At 41.7% G+C, this 23,144-nt stretch overlaps 1 protein-coding gene and 1 long non-coding RNA gene across 6 annotated transcripts in view; one reads left to right on the top strand and one right to left on the bottom strand.

Moving 5' to 3' along the window:
• LOC309338892 overlaps positions 1–15,359 on the top strand; it is a 92,632-nt gene extending 77,273 nt beyond the window's left edge. Inside the window, exons 1-3 of one of the 2 annotated variants that reach the window (XR_014155094.1) lie at positions 10,548–10,828; positions 13,468–13,544; positions 13,785–15,359. This is a non-coding gene — a long non-coding RNA (uncharacterized lncRNA). Of the gene's footprint in view, positions 1–10,547; positions 10,829–13,467; positions 13,545–13,784 lie in introns of those variants that run through there. The other variant, XR_014155093.1, reaches the window with a different exon arrangement.
• The window catches only part of CHRM3 (cholinergic receptor muscarinic 3), a 230,554-nt gene that overhangs the window by 24,821 nt on the left and 182,589 nt on the right, over positions 1–23,144 (bottom strand). The window lies entirely within an intron of this gene.

Here is a 23,144-nt window from a genome sequence, read left to right as displayed (position 1 = left end):
CTGACCCATGGGCATTGCATGTTCCATTGGTGATGGTGGCTTGGCACAGTGGATGGGACGTGTAGAGCCAATACTTCTGAAGAGCACCAGCCTCCACTGATAGTCACCATTATAACTATTCTAATACTTAACAGTACAACATATATGAGTTTTCAGCTAGTATCGTCAAAGCTTGAAAGCTAAGTTTTGGAAAGAAACAGAAGGTGCCAGAAAAGGACAGGATTTATTTTTTTATCTTTACTCTTTCTATCATCCACAGTTCTGACAAATAGGCAGAACAATGATTTTGTGCTACTACAGTTATGCTAACAAATATGCTACGTATGCTACAGACTATGACCATAGATAAGCTGGGATCTTTGTGAAGGCCTTATTACATGATGTTTCTCCAAATACCAATATTTCCGGGGGGGGGGGGGGCTCCTTAAAAATCCCCTGTAGCTTTGAACATGGTGGTTGCTCCCCCAGGCTAAGACAGAAAAAAGAGATGTTTCCAAATATTGAAAAATGAAGAATATTTGTAACTTAGACAGCATCAACTGTGCTGAATATGGTCTGCACAGCTAAATATTTCAGAAGCGGGCGAGGACAAAGGTGAAGATGCTGTGTGAGTGCATGAGTGATCGCTTGCAGAGGCAAAAATGTCATTTATATAGCTAAATGTTGTGTATATAACTAGACATATGTGAGCTCCAGAATATGCTGGTGTGCATGAGAAGTCACACTGATTTCTGCAACACCTCTAGGAGCATCTCTGTGGGGAGTGGGAAGCTAAACCAAGAAAATAAACTCTAGCTATTGAATGTTTTGAAAGATCAGGAAGCAAGGAATTCAGCTCTATAACCAGAGCAATAAATCATTTTTAAACTGTTCCTGTAATTTTATAATTCAGATGATGGATTCAATCATTTGAATCCAACGGAACTAATTCTGAATCCAATTTTGAGAGATTAAACATTTCTATTTACACATCTCTCCATAGCATGCATACCAAGAACAGAGCTCTAAAAAGGCAATAAATTCACTTAAAAAGATGCAGAAACATTATTGCACATACTATAGGAAAAGAAATGAAAGCTGGCAGTAAGGAAAACAAAAATAAGCAAATAATAACATTAAGGAGCAGATTGCTGAACTACATTAAGACAAATACTACTTCTATTACGGAGGCTGAATCCCCATACTCGTACAGACTGCAATGAAGTCAATATGGTATAACATGGCAAAGCTCTGCAAGGATCTCATCCACATTTGCAGCTAATGTGTGTCCATAGAAAACTGAATAGGGGTTATTGCGCTCACCAGGTCTGGTTCTGAAATAACTAGTATCCAAGTATATTGATTTTATAGTGTCCAAGTCTAAGTATGTTGACTTTATCTTAAATGTGTAGATAGGTCATAGCACATCTCTGAGGAGCCTAAACCATCCTGTCCCTGGACTATGCAGACACAATGGGAGCAGAGAGAGAGAGAGGAAGAAATACAGCTATAAAGTACAGAAAAGAGGATAAACAACAGAGTAAAACATGAAACTTTGTGGGGCTCTTCTGACATTGCACTTTGATTATTGGAGAATAACTCTGAATGTTATTCAGTCCCATGCAAAGCTGATATAACCCCTAGAATATATTTACTAGGAGTATATTCTATTGTCATTGAAATATTTTATGCCTGGCATCTGTTCAGTAGATAGGATCAATAGATACACTCCTGTTATAAACCCTGCATTATCAACAAACTATATGTTATCATTCTGGAGGTTTATGAAAAATTCACATTGAATTCTGAAATTGCCTGGCAGCAATTAAGGTGGTCTATCAGATATGCACATAAAATATTGTCATACATATCTGTATAGTATTTATCCTTTTTATCAGGACTTCTCAAATCCTATAGTAGATTATAATACTAAATTTACAGCTCAAGGTAACACTTTGCCTTTTTGGAAGCATCTTTTCAGATTGCTGCAAATTTACAACTGCATGATAGCAGAATACTCCAGCTTAGCCAAGCACGTTGTTCTGCTCCTAGCAGAGAACTGGGGCAAAGCTTAACTGCTGAAAAAAATATGGCTGTGATTGAGCAATTTACAGAAAATGGGTGGGGTGAATGATATTTATACAGTGTAAGTGATATTCTTTTTCAAAGACAAGCACAGGATCTAACTGCTTATCACTTAAATCCCACTTAAGGGCTATATGAAATCCACATAGTGGCTGAGCATTTGTAGTGTTATAGTTTGTCCCCACCCTCACCCGCCCTTTAAAGCATCAGCTCAACTGTTAGGGGAGTATAGGGGAAAGTACCATTGAAATGGCTTAGCTGGGCAATGTGGACAGTTGTAGAAAATACCTATGTAAGAGTTGTGAGGGATGCTTAACCAACAGGATCTATTTCAGCTCAATCAAAGATTAAAATCTGTGACAAGGAGGAGATTTCACCCCTCCCATATCCAAGAATCTCCTGACGAGTCTGCTGATTCTCCAGAGAGAAGGAGCAGTGTTCTGCTTTCTACTTATTCAGCTCCAGCACCAAGTCAGTCAGTCAGTCAGTGTGTCGGAGTGAGAGAGAGACTGAGTGTTAGAGATCGTGTGTAGAGATAAGGTTGCTGCTAAGAGCAGCTGCAGACACTCAGTGAAGCATTCATTTATGCTTAGACCTATTTAGCTCTGTATATAGTTTTGTATTATAGTTGTAGTTATAGAATAAAAGAAGATATTCTACAGAGCTGCTCTCCGAGTCGTTTATACACTGCTAGACTCTGCTATACTCTGCTGTGCGCCGACTGTATTGTGGAAGTGAATCCGGTGCTCACAACTTTAAGCTGTGAGTCCACAGCACTTTGACCTGGTGGTCTCTGGAAGTGCTACCCAGCTCGCCTAGCCCAGTCGGGGTTGAAGTGCATGAGTCCAGTTGGTGACACTGGCTCAAGGGCGATGCTGACAGAAAATACCTATGTAAGAGTTCCTTCCAGTAGCACCTTAAAGACCAACTAAGTCAGTTCTTGGTATGAGCTTTCGTGTGCATGCACACTTCTTCAGATACACACTTCAGAAGTGTGCATGCACACGAAAGCTCATACCAAGAACTGACTTAGTTGGTCTTTAAGGTGCTACTGGAAGGAATTTGTTTTGTTTTGACTATGGCAGACCAACACGGCTACCTATCTGTAACTGGAACTATGTAAGAGTTGTGAGGGATGCTTAACCAACAGGGTCTATTTCAGCTCAATCAAAGATTAAAATCTGTGACAGGGAGGAAATTGAGGAACTGGGTTCCATTCCTATTTCACAGCCATTCTTTGAAATCACTCTTCCACAAATTTTATAGTGCCGTTCTCCAGCCTAAAATGCACACTCTATGGTAAAGTGTGATATATATATATATATATATATATATATATATATATATATATATATATCACTTTACCATAGAGTGTGCATTTTAGGCTATATATATATAGTGGTACCTCGGGTTACAGACGCTTCTGGTTACAGACTCCACTAACCCAGAAATAGTACCTCGGGCTAAGAACTTTGCTTCAGGATGAGAACAGAAATCGCGCAGCAGCAGTGGGAGGCCCCATTAGCTAAAGTGGTACCTCAGGTTAAGAACAGACCTCCAGAATGAATTAAGTTCTTAACCTGAGGTACCACTGTAAGGGAAAATTGTTGTGGAAGAGAATGTATTTTAGGCAACATCCGGCAACGTTGTTTTCTCCTTCTCTCACGATAGCTGAACCTGGAATCATGCAATCAAGCAGGATGTTGGAAGTTTCAGCTTATATATGAAACTGCCTGTGTTGTGTTATTCCTGTATTGCAAGGGGTTCGACTAGAGGACCCTCAGGGTCCCATTCAACTCTACAATTCTGTGACAGCAGAATTTGATCCCTAGGTTTGTATGACCAGTTCAACCCTGATTTAATTGAGTTCTAGTTGTGCCTTAATAAGATTAGACTGAGTTCTCAACTACTATACTACAAGACTGGTTTAAACATTTGTTCCGTATTAAGTTTATACGTTATAAAGTAGTGTTAAACTTCACTGCAAAGGCTTGTTTTTAATTGCTATGAATGGGTGATTAAACTACTGTATTATTCAGTCGTTACACACTTAAGAGGCCCTGCTAATATCACTGATGACATTTTACCGTATTTTTCGCTCTATAACACGCACCTGACCATAACACACACATCGTTTTTAGAGGAGGAAAACAAGGGAAAAAACATTCTGAATGAAACAATGGATGTATCATTTTTGGGCTTCATGCTGTGGCCACAGACATGTGATCTGATGGTGAATTTGGGGTGACCCAATGCCAAAATCCTGAGAATTCCTGTGGATCCATGCTTTGTAACCATGTTTTTGCACCATTGCAGCCCCAGGCAACAGTGGGTGCGTGATTTTTTTGGTGCAGGCTGTAGCCATGGACATGCTATGTGATCTGATGGTGAATTTGGGGTGACCCAATGCAAAGATCCTGAGAATCCCTGTGGATCCATGCTTTGTAACCACGTTTTTGCACCATTGCAGCCCCAGGCAACAGTGGGTGCATGATTTTTTTGGTGCAGGCTGTAGCCATGGACATGCTATGTGATCTGATGGTGAATTTGGGGTGACCCAATGCAAAGATCCTGAGAATCCCTGTGGATCCATGCTTTGTAACCACGTTTTTGCACCATTGCAGCCCCAGGCAACAGTGGGTGCATGATTTTTTTGGTGCAGGCTGTAGCCATGGACATGCTATGTGATCTGATGGTGAATTTGGGGTGACCCAATGCAAAGATCCTGAGAATCCCTGTGGATCCATGCTTTGTAACCACATTTTTGCACCATTGCAGCCCCAGGCAACAGTGGGTGCGTGATTTGGGGGGGGCAGGCTGTAGCCATGGACATGCTATGTGATCTGATGGTGAATTTGGGGTGACCCAATGCAAAGATCCTGAGGATCCATGTGGATCCATGCTTTTTAACCACATTTTTGCACCATTGCAGCCCCAGGCAACAGTGGGTGCGTGATTTTGGGGGGGCAGGCTGTAGCCATGGACATGCTATGTGATCTGATGGTGAATTTGGGATGACCCAATGCAAAGATCCTGAGGATCCATGTGGATCTATGCTTTGTAACCACATTTTAAGTGGGGAGCGAAGGAAAAACAAAGAAGGGACATTAGAGGGGTGTGCAGAGAAGCAGCTGGCTAAGAATGCAGGAGAGGGATTTAACGGGTTGGAGGAAAGAAAGGCAAAAGTTTCCCCCCACCCAAGCCAGCCATCCATCCATCTCTCTCTCTCTCTCTCTCTCTCTCTCTCTCTCTCTCCCTCCCTCCCTCCCTCCCTCCCTCCCTCCCCCCTCTCTCTCCCTCCCCCCCTCTCTCTCCCTTCCCCCCTCTCTCTCCCTCTCCCCCAGCAGCACCGGAGCTTGCCTGGAGGGGAGGGGCTTTCCCTGCTCTTTGTTCCGTTTCAGCAAACACAGCAACGAAACAGAGGAGGGTGGGCAGTAAGACCCTGAGGCAGAATGCAGGAAAGCAGCCGCTTCCTCTTTTCAGTTTTCCCTTTTCCTTGAAGCGTCGCGATTTGATTTTTGTCTGGTTTTTCGGCTCCAGGGACCACACATTCGCTCTATAACACGCACAGACATTTCCCCTTCCTTTTTAGGAGAAAAAATCTGCGTGTTATAGAGGGAAAAATACGGTAATTTTCATCTGATAACTATATAAAGCATGACATCAAGTAAATATCACCTCTTTGATTTTCCACATAATTTCAGATCTTAAATGCAATGTTGAAATTTAACAGTTTTAATAAAACATAATTATCAGAACAACAGATGCCTCAGGCTGATACCCACTGACTATCACCAGAACCTCACAAAAGATTTGACCATAAATGCTAACATCTGTAGTGAATGACTCCCTCCCTCAATATCTTGCCTTCCTTCTGTTGTTTCACTCAGAAGTCCTTGGAATTACCTGCCTTTTTTACATTAGCCAGACCAGTAATCGGTGTGGACCAGGCTTCCTCAAACTTGGCCCTCCATATGTTTTGAGACTACAATTCCCATCATCCCTGACCACTGGTCCTGCTAGTTAGGGATCATGGGAGTTGTAGGCCAAAAACATCTGGAGGACCAAGTTTGAGGAAGCCTGGTGTGGACTGAGTCTGAGAAAGGCCACCTAGAAATCCTCTGAAAAAGCTTAATTGGCTGGCAACTTTATTCTGCTGACAATACAAAATCCTCTGGTGGAGAGAACTGAGCAGGCTGTCCTGTCTATGACAGGTGTGTGTTTAGATGAGTGCATGAATTGGGTATTTCAGTCCAGTGTTCATTCATCTTAGCTATGGAATACTCCCAAGCCTGGACAATTTTATATGGACTCCATTGATATTACTTAGCTGTCAGTGCTGGCTTAACTGCTTGCAAAATCTGCTTTAAAAAATACCTGAGACTATGTATCTACACCCACCCACACACCCACCTCACCAAATGGTCTGAAGCCATTTTAAACTTATTCATTGATTTACAAGTCTTTGTTGAATAAAAAGTGATAGCCCAGCATTTAGTTCAGCTACTTCTGTTGGATGATCACTCCACATGCTACAGCAATTGAGTCTGCATTCTCCATGTGCAGCCTTCCAGAGGTTCAGAACAGGTCAAGTGGAAACCCCTTTCAACCACAATGACTAATGTTATTACTCTTCACCGAAGAGAGCTCTGGCTTTCAACCTTCAGAAAATATTAGCAAGGGAAATCTCTTTTGCCCACTTTCCATAAATGGAAACGAGCTGAGGCCAACACCCAAGCAACTCAGCTGGCTGGACCCCTGTTCAATGGGCCCATGTGGGAAACATCTCCTACAATGCATAAGCTATAAGGTAGGGGTGGCTAATCTGTGGCCCTCCAGATGTCACTAAATCGTTAGCCTTATCCATTAGCCACTACAACATCTGGAGAGCAGCATTTTCTCTACCCTGCACTAAGTTGACCTAGTATCTATTTGGAGAAGGGGAAGGATTCCTCAGCCTCTTTCCTTTCATTCCCAAGGTGAGTTTTGGGCCTTAGTCACTACTACACAATAAATAGAGAATCTGGATTTGAATGGCCCATGTCTCTTTTAGTGTGACCAGGTGTCTTACATATTGGATCATCTGGTATCTCCAGAAGTGCCTGGGATGGTGTCCTATTTACTTGGTCATCCATTAAAATTCTAGGAATTTGGGTGCTCAAGGAAGAGGGCTCTGAAGTGGCTAGCAGTTGGTGGAGTTTCTTCATTGTTATTTTACTTAATAAAAATTGGCAACATGGCAGCTCTGCTGCTGGCCTGATGCTGCACTGCACAAATTGAAGCCTTGAATCTGCCATTGGGAAATGGTAGGCCATGGTGACCCATCATTTCCACTTTTAGGGACATTGTATGGGTAAAGTTATAGCTGTCTCTCTTCATATTGGCTGTGGGAGCCGGTGAAGTTAATGCAGTGTTGAATATAGGCTTGGGAGACCTGATGCAAATGCCTCTTCACCATGAATCTTACTCTGTGACCTTGGCCCCATCACAATTTCTTGGATTGGCCTATCTCACAGGGCTGTTGTGAGGACAAAATAGATGCTCTGAGCCCTTGGAGGTAGCATACCAACAAAATAAAGAAATAGAGATTCCGAAGCCTCATTTCATTGCTCTTTTCTTAACACACAATATGTGTTGATAAGATCAGTGATATTTTTCTCACCACGAACACCTCACTTCTTGTCTTAAGAATGGCAATGGTGCTCACCTGAGAGGTGCTGGAACTGAGTTGCAGCGAGTTCTGGCTGAAAAAGAAGCAGCTCTGGATGAGATTATCTGACAATCACACAGTGCTTTGAAAAGTTATAGTGGTTAAGAATTTAGAAGTCAACTAGAGGTAAAAAGAAAAAAAAACAAGACTTCTGTGTCTTTGTGAACCATTATGACAATGTACGTGAGACGAGTACAGTGTGCTTACCACCTTTTTATGGCTCCTGTTATTACCTATCATTTGTTCTTGTCACATTTATTTTTACGCAGACTCAAATATAATTAATAGCATGTCATAGTGAAATGGAACAGGCAAGTAAGCAATTGACTTAACGAAATGGGTAAAGATTTGCCTAAATTCACCCTAAGTGTTTGTAGGGATTTATCCTGCCTGTCCAACTGTTTTTTTGTTTTTGTTTTCTTCCTTTCACTTAATCAAGGGGTATAGTTGGAGTGTTCAAGTGTGCACTTAAGCTTGCACACATGAGACCTATCCTCTTGGTTTCTTGTTGGCCAAACATATATTCCTATAAATTTCATCTCAAAACCTCTAGTAGCAATAGGGACTTGAGATATTACCTTTCTTCTGAACCTTCCTCTGCCACCTGCACTTCTGCATTTGATGTTGTCTTTTCTTGGCCTTTAATTGAAGTACTGGAAGCCTGGAAGGCTGGCTAATCTGTGCCTGAGATTGATGTGGCAATTGAACTTGAGTAGCATCCAATAATAAACTCTTTACACGCCAGGTCTGGGATACTCCCACAAGATCTCACAGGAACTTGAATGTCCCCACTAGTGAGAGCATTGTGGGGCTTCTGCAGCCAGTGCAATTAGAAAGCCTTGCTTGGAAAGCAAAGCAGAAAGCTTTAAAACTCTTTTTGTGCTGGATTGTTCCAGCACAAAATAGCTTCTATGCTCACTACCTCGTTTTGCAAGCAAGGTTCTCTAATCATGCCCAGACTGAGATGCTCCCATGAGATCTTGTGGGGCATGGGTAGGCAGACTAAGGCCCGGGGCCTGGATCCGGCCCAATCACCTTCTAAATCCGGCCCATGGATGGTTCAGGAATCAGCGTGTTTTTACATTAGTAGAATGTGTCCTTTTATTTAAAATGCATATCTGGGTTATTTGTGGGGCCTGCCTGGTATTTTTACATGAGTAGAATGTGCCCTTTTCTTTAAAATGCATCTCTGGGTTATTTGTGGGGCCTGCCTGGTATTTTTACATGAGTAGAATGTGCCCCTTTCTTTAAAATGCATCTCTGGGTTATTTGTGGGGCATAGGAATTCGTTCATTTCCTGCCCCCCCCCCCCCAAATACAGTCCGGCCCCCAAGGTCTGAGGACAGTGGACCGGCCCCCTGCTGAAAAAGTTTGCTGACCCTTGTAATGTGGGGACTCAGATGGCCCCATGAGATCTTGTGAGAGCACCCTGGGGCTTCTGGGTATGCATGTTTTTACATCTACACAGAATCCTTGAAACCAAACTCTGGCATTAAGACACAATACTATTGTATTTATTTTGAAATAAGCATTATCAGAGAAGGAAAACCTCAAATAATACTTTTGTACAAAACTGACTAGTCCTTATTTTATTTTAATAAACTCTTACATTAAGATCATAAGGCACTGCCATAACAGAAAATGTTTCCACTATTTGCAAGATCTCTGAACAAGTTAAATAACATCTTCATTTTATAGTTATTAAATTTTCTTTTCTAATAAAATGAATCACAAAGTCCTTCGCACTCGTGCTATGGTATTTAAATAAAGAGAGGGGAAGAGACAAAGTGAGTTATTAAAATAAAACATCAGTGGTGGAATCTATTAATATAATATGAATTTCCCCTTTTATCCAAAACTCCTGGGCTACAGTTTTTGATCCATACTGTAGAGAAAGGGAACAAAATTTTATGAATGTGAGCAAACACAGATTCAGACAACTCTGTTTCTTGAAGATACTAATAAGATGGAAGACAAGGTGGTTGAAAATACTGACTGGTAAGAAACAAAACTGTGCAAAATTAATTTATAGTTTGAATCTGTAGGATACATCAGTGAAAGAGCTTCCTTGATTCAATCATGCACAGAATCTGTAAAAATCAAGGGGATTGAGAATATTCAAGTCCTTACTTCTTCCTCAAAGGCAGAGTTCTCCAGGTCACCCACACTCACAAATGTTCTTGGTTATCTTTTTGCTGTGGGGCCTGAAACTTTCTGTGCAGTTTTGTAGAGACCACAGATTACCAGAACTAGCTGTCCCTACTCCTCTCTCTGTTCAAGCAGAAATACTGTGTCCTGAGGCAGCAGGCCTCTCGAGGTCCACAAGTGGGATGACTGCTTCTGCCAGCATGTATGTTGTTGAGGGTGGGGAGAAAGGAGGAACTACATTCTGCTGGAATGCTAACTGATAAGGCTGGCTTATCAGGCAGAAAAGGTAGGAGGGTGGACTTTTCACACTTGTTGACAGAGGGAGAAGTTGGCCAAAAGACCTATTTGCCCAATGTGGAAATAGGCTACTGGCCCATGCAGAACACCTTGTAATTGGCCCAGGAGTGCCTGGGTATGGAGGATCCCTTCCCTCCTTCCTAGTGTAAAGGTATACTGTGGGTTTTAACCTTGGACCCTCTCTGTGTATAAAATGTGAGATGTTCTACAAGATGTTCTACAAAAATGTGAGATGTTCTACAGTGCAAAGGAAGTGTGGTACCATTTTGCTCCATTGCCCATGAGGGGGCTTGAACTCACATCTCCTGATACCGAATTCCAAATCTATCCAGTGTGCCTACTGTCACTGCTCTGTGAAGCTTGCAGTGGGGCACTATTAGTGCAATCCCTTCTCCCCTTGGGGATCAAACCCCAGTCTCCTACTTCCCATTAGTACTTTGTCAAAACCTGTCCTCTGGTTTCTCAAAAGTTTTCTTTCCCTGCAAAAGAAGAGACTTCTGTTTTAACTTCTCATTTGCAGGGCCCCACCCCCTGGTTGCCTGCAATTCTGTAGCCTCTGAAATGCACCACTAAAATTAGGAGGTAAAAGGAAGCATGATTGTTCTCAAGGTAAGATCTCTATTGTGTTCAGTGTATGAGAAATTAGCATTCTGGAAACAGACAAATCAAGACAGTTGCTCCTCCAAGGTTTTTTTCTTTTCTTTTCTTTTCTGTGAAGTGGCACTTCCTGCAAGTATTCACAAGGAAAAAGAAACATCCTTGGCCCTAAATAGCTTGTGAAAGCTTAACAAAAATTGGCAGCATTTTTATTGACTGGTTTCCTTCGGTAAAGCTTTGTGAGAGTCTGAACTCTGCGAATTTGCCTTTGTACTTTTACCTTTATGCAATTTATTTTCAGAAGCCTGGAATTACTTTTGTCATGAAAGGCGTTGTTCAGTCATCATAAAAATACTTGAACCATGTTTGATCAAAAGCTGTGTTTTCACACACCATTATTATGATTGCAGCATACAGTGAAAATTGATCAGCACTGCACGGGCTCTTACTTTTTATTTAATTGAAAGGAGAAACAAACATCAAAAAAATAAAATGGAAGTGGGGTTGCCCACTTCCATATTTAATGTTTTCAACAAACTGTGACCATTTACTACTGAGATAAACAAAGGACAAATATTAAAATAAAGCAATATAATAATACTTTTAAACCACAGGCTTGCACAGAAGCCTTTATCCATTTCAGATGGCCCCACTCTGGGTGTCATTTATTATGCTTATCTTGTCAACTAGCAATCATATGCACACTTCCCTGGGAATAAGTGAACTGAGTGAGACTTACTCAGCATAGGGTGGTGCTGTAGGTCTGTCTTAGGGCAGAAGGTAGAATGACACCTTTTACATCATGGGGAGTTAGGAACAATTAAAGTGAATTCTGATTTCCCCCGTATTGGAGTAGCAAGTGGTAGATGAGCAGATGAAAACGACTGTTAAATTTATTGAATCACAGCACTAGATAGCTTAGTCATAGAACATAAGAATCTTTATCTCAGGGTTGTGGGTTCAAGCCCCATGTTGGCCAAAAGTTCCTGCATTGCAGGGGGTTGGACTAGATGATCCTTGTGGTCCCTTCCAACTCTATAATTCTATGATTCTATGAGTTTTTCATACTCTTTGGCTGTGACTGTTTTTCAAAGCCTATAAAATAATTACGACATTTCCTCATGATTCTATAAAGAATCAAAACATTTACTCTCATTATTATTTTTAAACCTTATGAACTATATATTCTATTTCCTCCTTCATTTAGAAAAATTGGGATTCTTAAACTAATTTACTAAGTGTATACACATAGATTAGTCACAAATGCTTCAACTCAGCAGTTAATTCCACTGCAGCAAATGCAATGCTTTTCAATTATTTTTTCCTGTTTCTTTGATCTGTCGTTTAAAGCTTGAAAGAACCAGGGGAGAATAAATAAAATGTCAGAGTTATAGCTGCACTATAATGTTCTGCAATTATATTATTTGAACTGCAGTGTGGCGTCTGCTCATTCTGAGCTCTGCCCATAAGGCACCAAAACCCTCACCATTTGTAATGCTTGCCAAACATACTCTAATGCTAAAATGATTAGATTTTTAGTACCTGAAGGCGAATATGAATGAGGAGGTAGTTTTCTTTCATGCTATTTTTCACTTGTGTAACTTAAGAGTACAGCATTTTCACATGTGAGGCTTAGAAGGCTGCTTAGACTTAAATCAGCCTGAAACACAAATGCAAAACCAATATTGGCTATAATGTACATTTGTTTTCCTTTCTACATTCTATCCCACATTATCAAATAACAAAAATAATGATCTCTCCAAGGGAAAGTGCTGGTGCAGGGGATACATGCTACAAATGTCTCCCATCTCTCTCTCTCAAAACATTGCAATAAATACTGCAACTTGCTTTAATTGTCTTGCTGGAAAAAGTAACTAAATAGCTGAGAGTCTTTAGGGGCCAAAGGACAAATGACAACTTCACACCTGTTCGCTCTGACTTTATTTCATTTGTAAATGAGGAACATGACCAAGGACCCACCTTGGCATATGAACAGGTATTGTTGATACAGTGAGTAAGGGGGTTTGAATACTTAACGTTCTCTTGGTATAACAGCAGCTATGTTTTGTAATCCTGACTTGTTGGCCATTATGTCTGTGTTATAAATAGTTCCAGTTGCTACCACCCACACATTCACACAGTGGCGGAGGAAGGGGGGCGGTCCACCCTGGGTGCCATCTCTGAGGGGGGGGTGACAAGAAGGCATCCCGCTGCAGCCACAAGTGGACGATCATGCCGCCGCCACTGCAGCCACGAGCAGAGGATCGTATGCCGCGCATGTGCCACCGGGAAGTTTGCCCCGCCCCTCGACACCCCACCCCGGGTGCCGGAGAGCCTTCCTTCACCCCTGCATTCACATACCTGTAGTTTATTTATTTTGTTTTATTTTGTGTCTGTATTTGTTTAAGAGTGATTTATTCCTATATATGGATTATGTATATTATCATCACACCCTGTTGTTGTTGTTGTTGTTGTTGTTGTTGTTGTTGTTGTTGTTAGAGTCCTGTCTTGCTATTAACACAGTGTAAGAGAGTAGCGTCTCTTGCACTGGGTAAACACTCACTCTCACATGCATGATGCATGCAAGTTCTCTTTTGGTGAAGGCCACTGCCACTGCTGGCCACGCACTGAAGAACACTTTTTCCTTGCAGGATCACAGAGCACATGCATGGAGAACAAACAGCCACTGTGCACCCAGAGTTCCACTACAGCCCTTATAGGGAAAGAGGTGAGTATGGCCTCAGACACTACAGTCCTCCACCTACCTTCATGCATGGAGAGCCTGGAACAAACTGGTAGTTTTCAGGAACTGGAAATTGTCAGGTGCCAGTTTGTTCCAGGCTCTCCATGCATGAAGGTAGGTGGATTTCCTCACAAACACCCACGGTGTATCCAGGTCTAGGGACTATGTGTCCCAGCTGCTGATCATGGCTCATTACACTCTGTCTCCACCCTTTGCTCTTCACAGCCAACTATCCAACAGCTATGAGACCTACCCCATGCCCAGTTCCTTCCAGATCATGAGGAAGGCCCACAACCATGAGCCCTGGAGGTTTGCCAACTTATTTGCTCCACACAGGTTCCTCCTTGCTCCTGAACGGCAAAAGACTCTTTCTTTGACACAGTACATCTTCAACACTTGTCCCAAGGAGGCCTGTGCGTCCTCTCTGTAGGCCTCTGGCCAAGGGAGGTTTTTGGGTGCTATGTTCTGTTACCTTTCCTTCTTCCCTGTTGGGTGTTGTGATCAAACATAGGGCAATGAGCTTATAAAGGGATTTGAACCCCCTGCTTGTAGGGATGCTTGAGGAAGTGCGCCAGCTGTGTCACTGCTGTCTGTGTCACAGGAGCTCATGAAGCAGTATCATTGTGCATGTGTTGCACTGTACATAGGGCAGGCGGTTGTCCTGGAGATATATCCTCTATGTCACTGCATCTGCTACCTCCATGTCTACATGACTTGGAGGTGCCACTGCTGCCATGGGCCATAATGTTACCATATATGCTGAGGGAGTGGCATTTGCCATTGCTCTGTTGTTCACTTTTAGAGCAGTATATTTATTCTCTCCACTTTGAGGCTGAAGATTTAAAAAAAGGCTGTTTTACATTATAGTTAGCTAATAAATGAAGTGTATGTAAGTTGGTTTAAGATCAAGCGTTAAATATAACTAGCACATCTCCATTGTTTCTATTCACATCAATAACACTTCACAAAGTCTTTATTTTCCAGCCATTTGGCTTAAAACAAGAGTGCCAACCAATTCTGGAAACTGGTATGGGAAGCAATGTCCTTCTATTACTGTCCACTATTCAAAGAGGCATGACAGCTTCCTTCAAGTTTGGCAAACTAATGAGGATGAGGATGACAAATAGTAATTACACTGGAAGCATGCATGGCAGGCTGATGCTAAAATAAAAGAAAGACCCATTCCCCTTGCAATATGTCTTTCTCAAAGACTACATTTATTGCCTACTTCAGCTTATGCATTCTATTCATGGTCATAGTAAAAAATATTGATTCCCTCCCCCATTTACATAAAGGTTCTGTGCAAAATTGAATATGACAGCCCAGACATCTACGTAATGGCCTTCCAGTAAGTATAAAAGCTACACAGAATAATCCGTCTCACAGAGAATACTAATGTCAGCTTTGATGCCTCTAGCAATGGTGTGTTCTGGGAGGGCAAAATCAGAAGGGCTTGTGTGTATTTAATGAATGTTAAAAGAGAAAAACAAAAACAAAATGTTGGTGGCTTCATCACATACAGCCCCACTCTCCCATGCCATTGGCAATAAACTGATTTGTCATAACTGTTGTATTTGCAAATCCAGCCCTTCCTACATCTGTTAATAGAGAGACACAAAAACAGATTGTTTTCTTTGTTTCAAACAAAATAGGAACAGTGGGTGGTATTCACTTGTTATTCTACACAAACTAGAAGTACTTTGGACATTTAACCCCACCACATTTCATCCATAGTCATGTTTCTCTGCCATGCCATAGTGATTGCCTGGGGTGGGGGGTGGGGATTGAATGCACAGCACCAACTGATGGCTTTTGTGTGTGTGTTTTTACCATAAAAATGACTTCACTAAAAGTGGCAGCTGTCATATGATGGATAAAATTCCCGTTCATGGTTTATCAGCATTCGGCATAAAAGGCTAACTGCCTTACATGCTAAGCATCAATGAACCATGCAGACTCATTACACGGCCCGCCTATTTTTTGTTATGGTGCTTGCTTGATGCTTATCACTGTTGATTGTAATGATTTTTAATTATTGCAAGTGCTTTATTCCACCTGTCATTAGATGCTCTGAAGACCATTGAGTCAAAAAGCAACGTATGAGTAAGAAAGCTAAATAAATGACAGAAGTTTCAGATGTTCCAGTTATCAAGTAATAATTATAACCATCACATGAACACTGTAAGATGTGAAGTTACTCTCATGAAATTTGGAACTGCAGAATAGGTCCAGAGAACAAATAGTAAAATGTTGCAATTAATGATTCTCCATCATTCTATTATTCATTACTACTATTAATGGTCATGTAGTATCTGAGGTCCTGTAATTTTGAGGCAGTGCTGTTTGTCATGCTGGGAAGATTTTTATAGAATTATTAGTTGATGAAGCAAACCATATAAAGAGTTAGACCACAGGTCACTTCCACAGAAACAGATCTATAGAAACGTATAGAAACAGATCTATAGAAACGTACAATGTAAGAGAAATTTCTCTTAAAAAATAAGATGGAGTTATTGGTGTGAGCATAACTCTTGTTCTGTGCTGGCACATTAACAGCTTGCTTATTAACTGTCCTTGTCCGTTATTGTGTGGATGGAATTCCAAGAAAGAAGATTCTCACTAAACATTAGGAATAACTTTCTGGCAGTAAGAGCTGTTTGACAGTGAAACAAACTTCCATGAGAGGTAGGAGATTCTCCTTCCTTGGAGGTATTTAAGCACAGGTTGGATGGCCATCAGTCATGTATGATTTAGTTGAGATTCCTGCATTGCAGGGGTTCGATTAGATGGCCCTCGGGGTCCCTTCAATTCTATGATTTTCAACAGTAATGCACACACAAAAATTAGTGGAATGACATACACTAAAAAAAACCAACCTCAACTAAGACATTTATCCCATTGACTTCAACAGGTGTTTTCAACAGTATCTTGGTTGTGTCCAATGAGTTTTCTTCAGTCACAGTCAATATTTTATTTATTTTGTTTTGTTTTGTTTATTACATTTTTATAACACCCTTAATCTGAAGATCACAGGGTGGTTTACAACATAATTTCATTTAGTTGACAGATTTGGACCCTCATGGCTTGGTGAGGGTTTATGATAAATGCCTTCTGAAACTTGGTCTCTCTCTCTTGGTCTGTGTGTGTATGCATCTGTGTGCATGCACCTAGTTAGAACTCCACATAATATTTTAACTCCACATAATATTTTAAAGATTGCTACAAAAATGTATCATCCTCACTAATATGAATGTACTGGACTCCTTGAGCAGAACTGTATTTCAGCAAAATTAATACAACAAATATTCATGCTTATGGGAACAGCATGCAAAATCTAAAAAATATATATGTTTAAGGTACATGGGTAGAGCCACAGACCACTGAATTAATTCCTTTCACCTACATTTTGAACATGCAACTGTATGATTTTTGGCATCCAATCCTTACTTTTGCAGTATACTACACGATGAATGATTGCTTTCCCAAATGTTGCAAAATGGAAGTGTCTGAATGTTTCTATGACACTTGTAACTCTATAATGTAGTGTTGAGTACCTGGGGTCCACAAGAGCTGAGAATAAGCTAAAAATCACAAAGTTGTAGATTTGGAAGGGACCACATGGGTAATCTGTAGGAATCTTTTGCCCAATGTGGAACTGAAACCCACAACCCTGAAATTAAGAGCTTCATCATGCTCTACCAACTGAGCTAGAAAAAAAATCACCTATAGTACAGGCACAGTGAATAACATCAAGTGTGAGGGTGACGGTGGCACCATTTATTCATCCAGATCCCCAATGAAATGAAGACCGATAATGTTGCTGGTAGAAAACAAGGTTTGAAGAAGGTGACGTGTGGAAGGGAGTAGGGTGCAGCTGCTGGAAAATGGTTTGGGCCACTATCCTCCTGAATGGAATGTCCTTGCCAGAGAAGCCTGCTTGCCCCTGGCTGGTGAGCAGCCAGGTGGGCAACCCATCAGAAGCATCTCCCAGGCTGGAGGGGATTTGGCGTCTTTCACCGTCACCAACTCTCAGGGCAAAGGGCTGCTGCTGTTAGCTGCTCAGGCCCCCAATCAGGTAGAGGTTTGGGTTTGCTCTTTTCAGACAAATTTCCTATAAATAACTAGGGAATATTCTTTTTTTGCTTAATGCAAAACTGTAAAGACTGCTCTTGGGTGAAAACCATTGGAGTTATCCTTATGAAATTTGGCAGAATTCACCCCCTCTGATGGCGCAAGGGTGCCTGCACACTTTATATCACTCTGCCAAAAAAGCACCCTATAGCCTGTTTCCAGCATGGTGTAGTGGTTAAGAGCGGTGGACTCGTAATCTGGTGAACCGGGTTTGCGTCCCCGCTCCTCCACCTGCAGCTGCTGGGTGACCTTGGGCCAGTCACACTTCTCTGAAGTCTCTCAGCCCCACTCACCTCACAGAGTGTTTGTTGTGGGGGAGGAAGGGAAAGGAGAATGTGAGCCGCTTTGAGACTCCTTAAAAAGGGAGTGAAAGGCGGGATATCAAATCCAAACTCTTCTTCTTCTTCTTCTTTCCTTTGAAAAATATATTAAAAAAGAAAGTTACCTCATTTATTTGCCTGTAATGTGGCAGGCTTACTCCACTCTCAAGGGCTACAATGCCTACAAGTTTTATCCACCTGTCAGAAAGAAAATTGTTATAGCCTTAAAAAAATTTATCCAAAGTGAATGGTGGGAGAGGAAGCTTTGTTTCCCCTCAAATTGAAGTTTGTCTCAAAATCACAAGCCAAATCATGCAGGCTCTGAAGTCTGAATCCCAAGCCCAGGTGTTCAAATCCAAATCACTGAATTGGGGTCTGAACTGAATCTGGTGGTTGTTGAACACCCCTAATAGAACTGCTTGATGTGTCACATTAGATATCCATATGTGAGGGAGGGAAGATGAATCATAGAGCAAAGGGAAAAGTGAATGACAACAGATGTGGGAGCAGGAGGCAGTGAGGGATAGAAGGGGAGGGCCAGTTCTTTTCTTCTATATGAGGCACGCTTCTTCTAGCTGCTGCTGCTTGCTCTCACAGCATCCCATTTTATAGGTATGTGATAACTTGCCCAAGGCCACACACTCATGTGTGACTTGGATGGCATAACACAACTGAGCTCTGCTTTGCCAAAACCAAGTCTAACTAACTATGGGGCAGCAGTGGCTCTGATGTAATTCTGTGTGTTTTATATCATTAGAAACCACAATTATGTTAACGTTACTACATCCAGTTGATTAAAATGGCCAGTTGTAGTTGGCCCAAGAAACGATTAAAATAAATGATGTGAAGTGGGAATCATGAGGCACCATCTTTATAATATAAGCATCAAAAGAAATGGGAGAGCCTCTCAGATAGTTATCCAACTACTTAATTTGCTCTGTTGCTTTTCGTGGAATTTCCTGTCAGGCTACATTATCAATACATGTTTCATGGAGCAATTTCTTTTTCAAGGGCCTCACTCACTCTTTTAAAAAGGCTGTTTTTCTGTGTCAGTCAGAACAATTATATTATATTTGTCTGTGTGCACAGAAGACTGATGGTGATTGAAAATGATTTGTATTTTCCACTAGAAGAATACAGCCCACAGCACGTTTCCACAGAAAGGGTAAAACTGCAATTGAAGAATAATCTTCCATTTCAGATTATCTATCTGAATTCCACTGATGCACTTCTGTAAAAAACAATGTAGCCAAATGTCAAACTCAAGGATGTTTTAATGCCATTACTGCCGCACAAAAATCAATAGTGTTAGCATGTAAAAAGCTTACTATTTGAGAAGAGTCTTTCCTCCTTCCTATCTTTATTCTCCCTTTCTGTATCACAATTTTCCTGTAAACCTGACTTTTAGATATTATATCATAATAAATTGGGTTATGATCAGCCCATTGCAAATCCTTATCTGCTCTAACTGCTTTTGCCTCACAGAGAAGATTGTAAAAGTGAAAGAGGGTTAGGGTGGAGCTATATAAAACCTGTTATTCCTTGATATAATCAAGTTCTTGATATGAGCAACAACAGCTCTCTACAACCTGGTGCCCTACAACTCTCACTATCTCTAACCATGAAAACATGAGAGGGAGAAAGATGTCCCTACGTCAAAAGCATGCCAAATTACAGGCAAATCAGTCCTGTGGATTTTGTGCTAGGCCCCTTGATTGGGTGGGTGGGGCAAAGAATAGAAATGAATTCACTTTCATCTTCCAAGACACTGCACTGGGGTGTCTGCATAAAATTCTTCCTTTGTTTAATAAGCTTCATTGTTCAGTCATGATAGAGAGTTTCTCTTCATTGTTCTGTCACGATAGAGATTTTCTTCATATGAAAAGTTTGAATTTTGGCAGACACTAGCCTGTAGTGTTCTATTTTGCTTTTGGTGTCTGAGTTGCTGAGGCATCATGATGTGCTTCAGTGGGGTGGGTCCCCATTTTGACTTGTGCATTTTTTACAGATCCTTTTTCTCCTAAGACAAGCTCAGAATCCTTCCAAAGCACCTTGCTTTCACTTGGGATTTACTGCATCCCCCCAATCTATATCCTAGGGTTTATCAGAATACTATATGCTGCATTGTTTTTGCATGTGATGTTGAGGTTGGATTCATAGGATGCTTTAACCCAGGCACCCCCAACCTGCGGCCTTCCAGATGTTTTGGCCTACATCTCCCATGATCCCTAGCTAACAGGACCAATGGTCAGGGATGATGGGAACTGTAGTCCAAAACATCTGGAGGGCCAAAGGTTGGGGATGCCTGCTTTAACATTTATCTCCTGTTTGGCCACATATGCAGCAGCTCAGCTGTTGATGGGAGTAGATGGATGACAACATGTGATATCTTGGCTAAAACATACGCACTGGCAGCCATATGTTTTCAGGCCAGGTTCAAGGTTCTTGCGTTGACACACAAAGCTCTGAAGAACTTGCGACCAATATAATCTAAGGAACACCTGAGCTCTTATATCCCAGCCTGATCATTGAGATCAACTAGAGGAGCACTGCTATTTGTTCCCTGTGTTACAGAGGTCCTATAGGTCACCACTAGGGGTTGGGCATTTAGTGTTGGCCATTCCATGTTGTGGAACTCTATTTCAGCAGGCATCCTTTTTTACTTACATGTATCTCTTGAAGACACACACACACACACACACACACACACACACAAAATTGTCATAGTGCTGCAGAAGATCTGTTTTTAGTCCTTCAGGTTTCCCTTCATAATACCATAACTCACTGCAGTAGTTTCCCTTTGGGTTACAATTACCTCATACCTGGCACCATACCTGCCTGTCTCACACAAAAGGACACATTGAGAGCTGAAGTCATTATTCACAGCAGCCATTGCCTAGTGAAAAATTAATGTCCTCATGCTTGGCCCAGGCTACAGATCAGTATAAGAAGCAATATATTACAATGTGGAAGAGATCTCTCCACAAAGATTATCAGGGAAAATGTTTGAAGCTAGAACCTCAATTGATGAACTATTTGTATTTTAAAATAAAACGAATAACTGCTTAGTCTAATCCTTCACATGGACATTGGACATGCAAGCACATACTTGGAGCCAACCTACATGTTATGCAGGGAGATAAATGACTGGAGCACCCAGCTTAGCAACAACCCTTAAATGTGGTCATCTGGGGCTGTAAATTGGCTTTCGGCATGTTCATAGCCCAGGGCATGGGGAACCACAGAGTTAGAGGCCAAATTGAGCCTTCAAGACCTATCTAGCTGGCCCTCGGGGCCCTCTATAGACCTCACCTCCTATCCCAAGATCACACTCTAGAATCATAGAGTTGGAAGTGAACCTGGGGGTCATCTAGTCAGCCCCCTGCAATGCAGGAATCACATGTGGTTCCCCAACCTCACTGGCCATGCTCCACAAATTCCCTGAGTGCGTCTGCCTGGCTGGAATGTGCCCTTAAACTGTGATGAAGTTCTACCTCTTTCTCCATGTGGCAAGCAAGAGGCAATGAGGTATGTGTGTGTAGAAACCTCTGAGGTGTGGCTGGAAATTTAGCTTACCTCTATAAACCTAAGAATCACATCCAGGGTAAGGAGAAATAGCCCACAATTGTTTCCCTCCATGTTCCACTGACAGAAGCCTTGACATCAGCTGAGAAATACCACTGGATACAATTCAAGCTTTTTAATATTTGCATACAGAATCTGTATTATACCACAGATACTTGAATGGACACTTGCAGCACATGAAGACAAATACTGTTAGTTAAACAAATGTAAATTACAACGATGTATTCCGATATGATTCCATGCCATTCTGCTTTGACATAAGTCACCTCTCCCGCCCACCACCCTTGGAGACAGACATTCTGAAATTTTGCAGACAGTTCTGTTTTTAGATTTTCAACAAATTCTTCTATATCCCCCCAAATAGAGCCACACAGATCTCATGGTCAATAATGTAGAAACTGTTTATATAAGGAAGCGGAATTTCAAATTTGAGCTTAACATATTTATCTTTTCCTTTGAGTCTTCCTTCGCAAATAATTTTATTTCCAATACAGAGAAGAATAACGTCACTCTGTCTCTCTCTCCCGCCCCCAATCATAGGTTGTACCAGGAGATCTACCTTGGTTTTTCTCTCTCCTTTGCCTCCTATGCTCTTTTTGATATTATTTATTCAGAACTAATAGGATTTGTCCAGTCTGGCTTTCAGGATGAGTCAGCAACCTGTCTCCATTTATCTATATGTTCCAAGCCTCTCTGTTTTCACAGAAGCTAATTACAAAATTGCAAGGAGCCGAGAATCTCGGGTAAGGAGCAAAGGAGGGTGGCCAAAGAAGCCAAACAAATGTTTTAGCTTCCATAGTGTATGATGAGGGAGAGTGTATGACAAGACAGGCACTAAATACATGCTGCAAGATTAACCTTTTACAACAAGAACCATTGTCTTTTGGGAAATATTCACTGAGAGAGACATAGCTAAATAGCACTAATGCTGCATGCTTGATTAATTCTGTACCTATAGAGATCCATATCCAAGAGGAGACTGTCTCCACATGGTACATGACCCGTGAGCAACAGCTCAGACATCTCACCACATATAAGGATGGGAATGAGAGTGAGGGGGACAATACTAAGGAAACCGTCTCCTTTCTTCAACACCAACAGATGTGAAATTGTGTTTCTGTGGAGGACTCTAACAGGAGCGGCTCATCCTGTTTCACCACCTGAAGCGTCACTGCTCTAGCCTCCCTTACCTTGGTTGCATGGCAGTGCCAGCAATGGCAGCGAGTTCTGGGGAGATATTGCTGGAAGCTGCTGCTGGCACCACTTCTCTGCCAGAGGCAGCTACCTCAGCCCACCTCATGGACAACCAGCCCTGACTCAATGCCTCTTTCTTGAGACCATGATACCTAATGCTTGGTCCTAGGCTTGGCTGAATAGAATTGTAAGAACATAGAACTGGGCTGTCAGTATCCTCCGTTTCCTTGAGTCAAGGGGTGGATTCATGGAACACTTTCCCATGGAGCACCTCTGCAATACAGGAGATATCAGACCAGTCTTTAAAGGGAGCCTCACTGTGTGTACAGGAATCCCACTCATTGTGGTTGCTGCT

The sequence above is a fragment of the Podarcis erhardii genome (assembly GCF_964252035.2).
Source record: "Podarcis erhardii genome assembly, chromosome: 3".
Lineage (NCBI taxonomy): Eukaryota > Metazoa > Chordata > Lepidosauria > Squamata > Lacertidae > Podarcis > Podarcis erhardii.
Note: the sequence above shows the minus strand (reverse complement) of the source record. Positions and strands in the feature narration are given on the sequence as shown.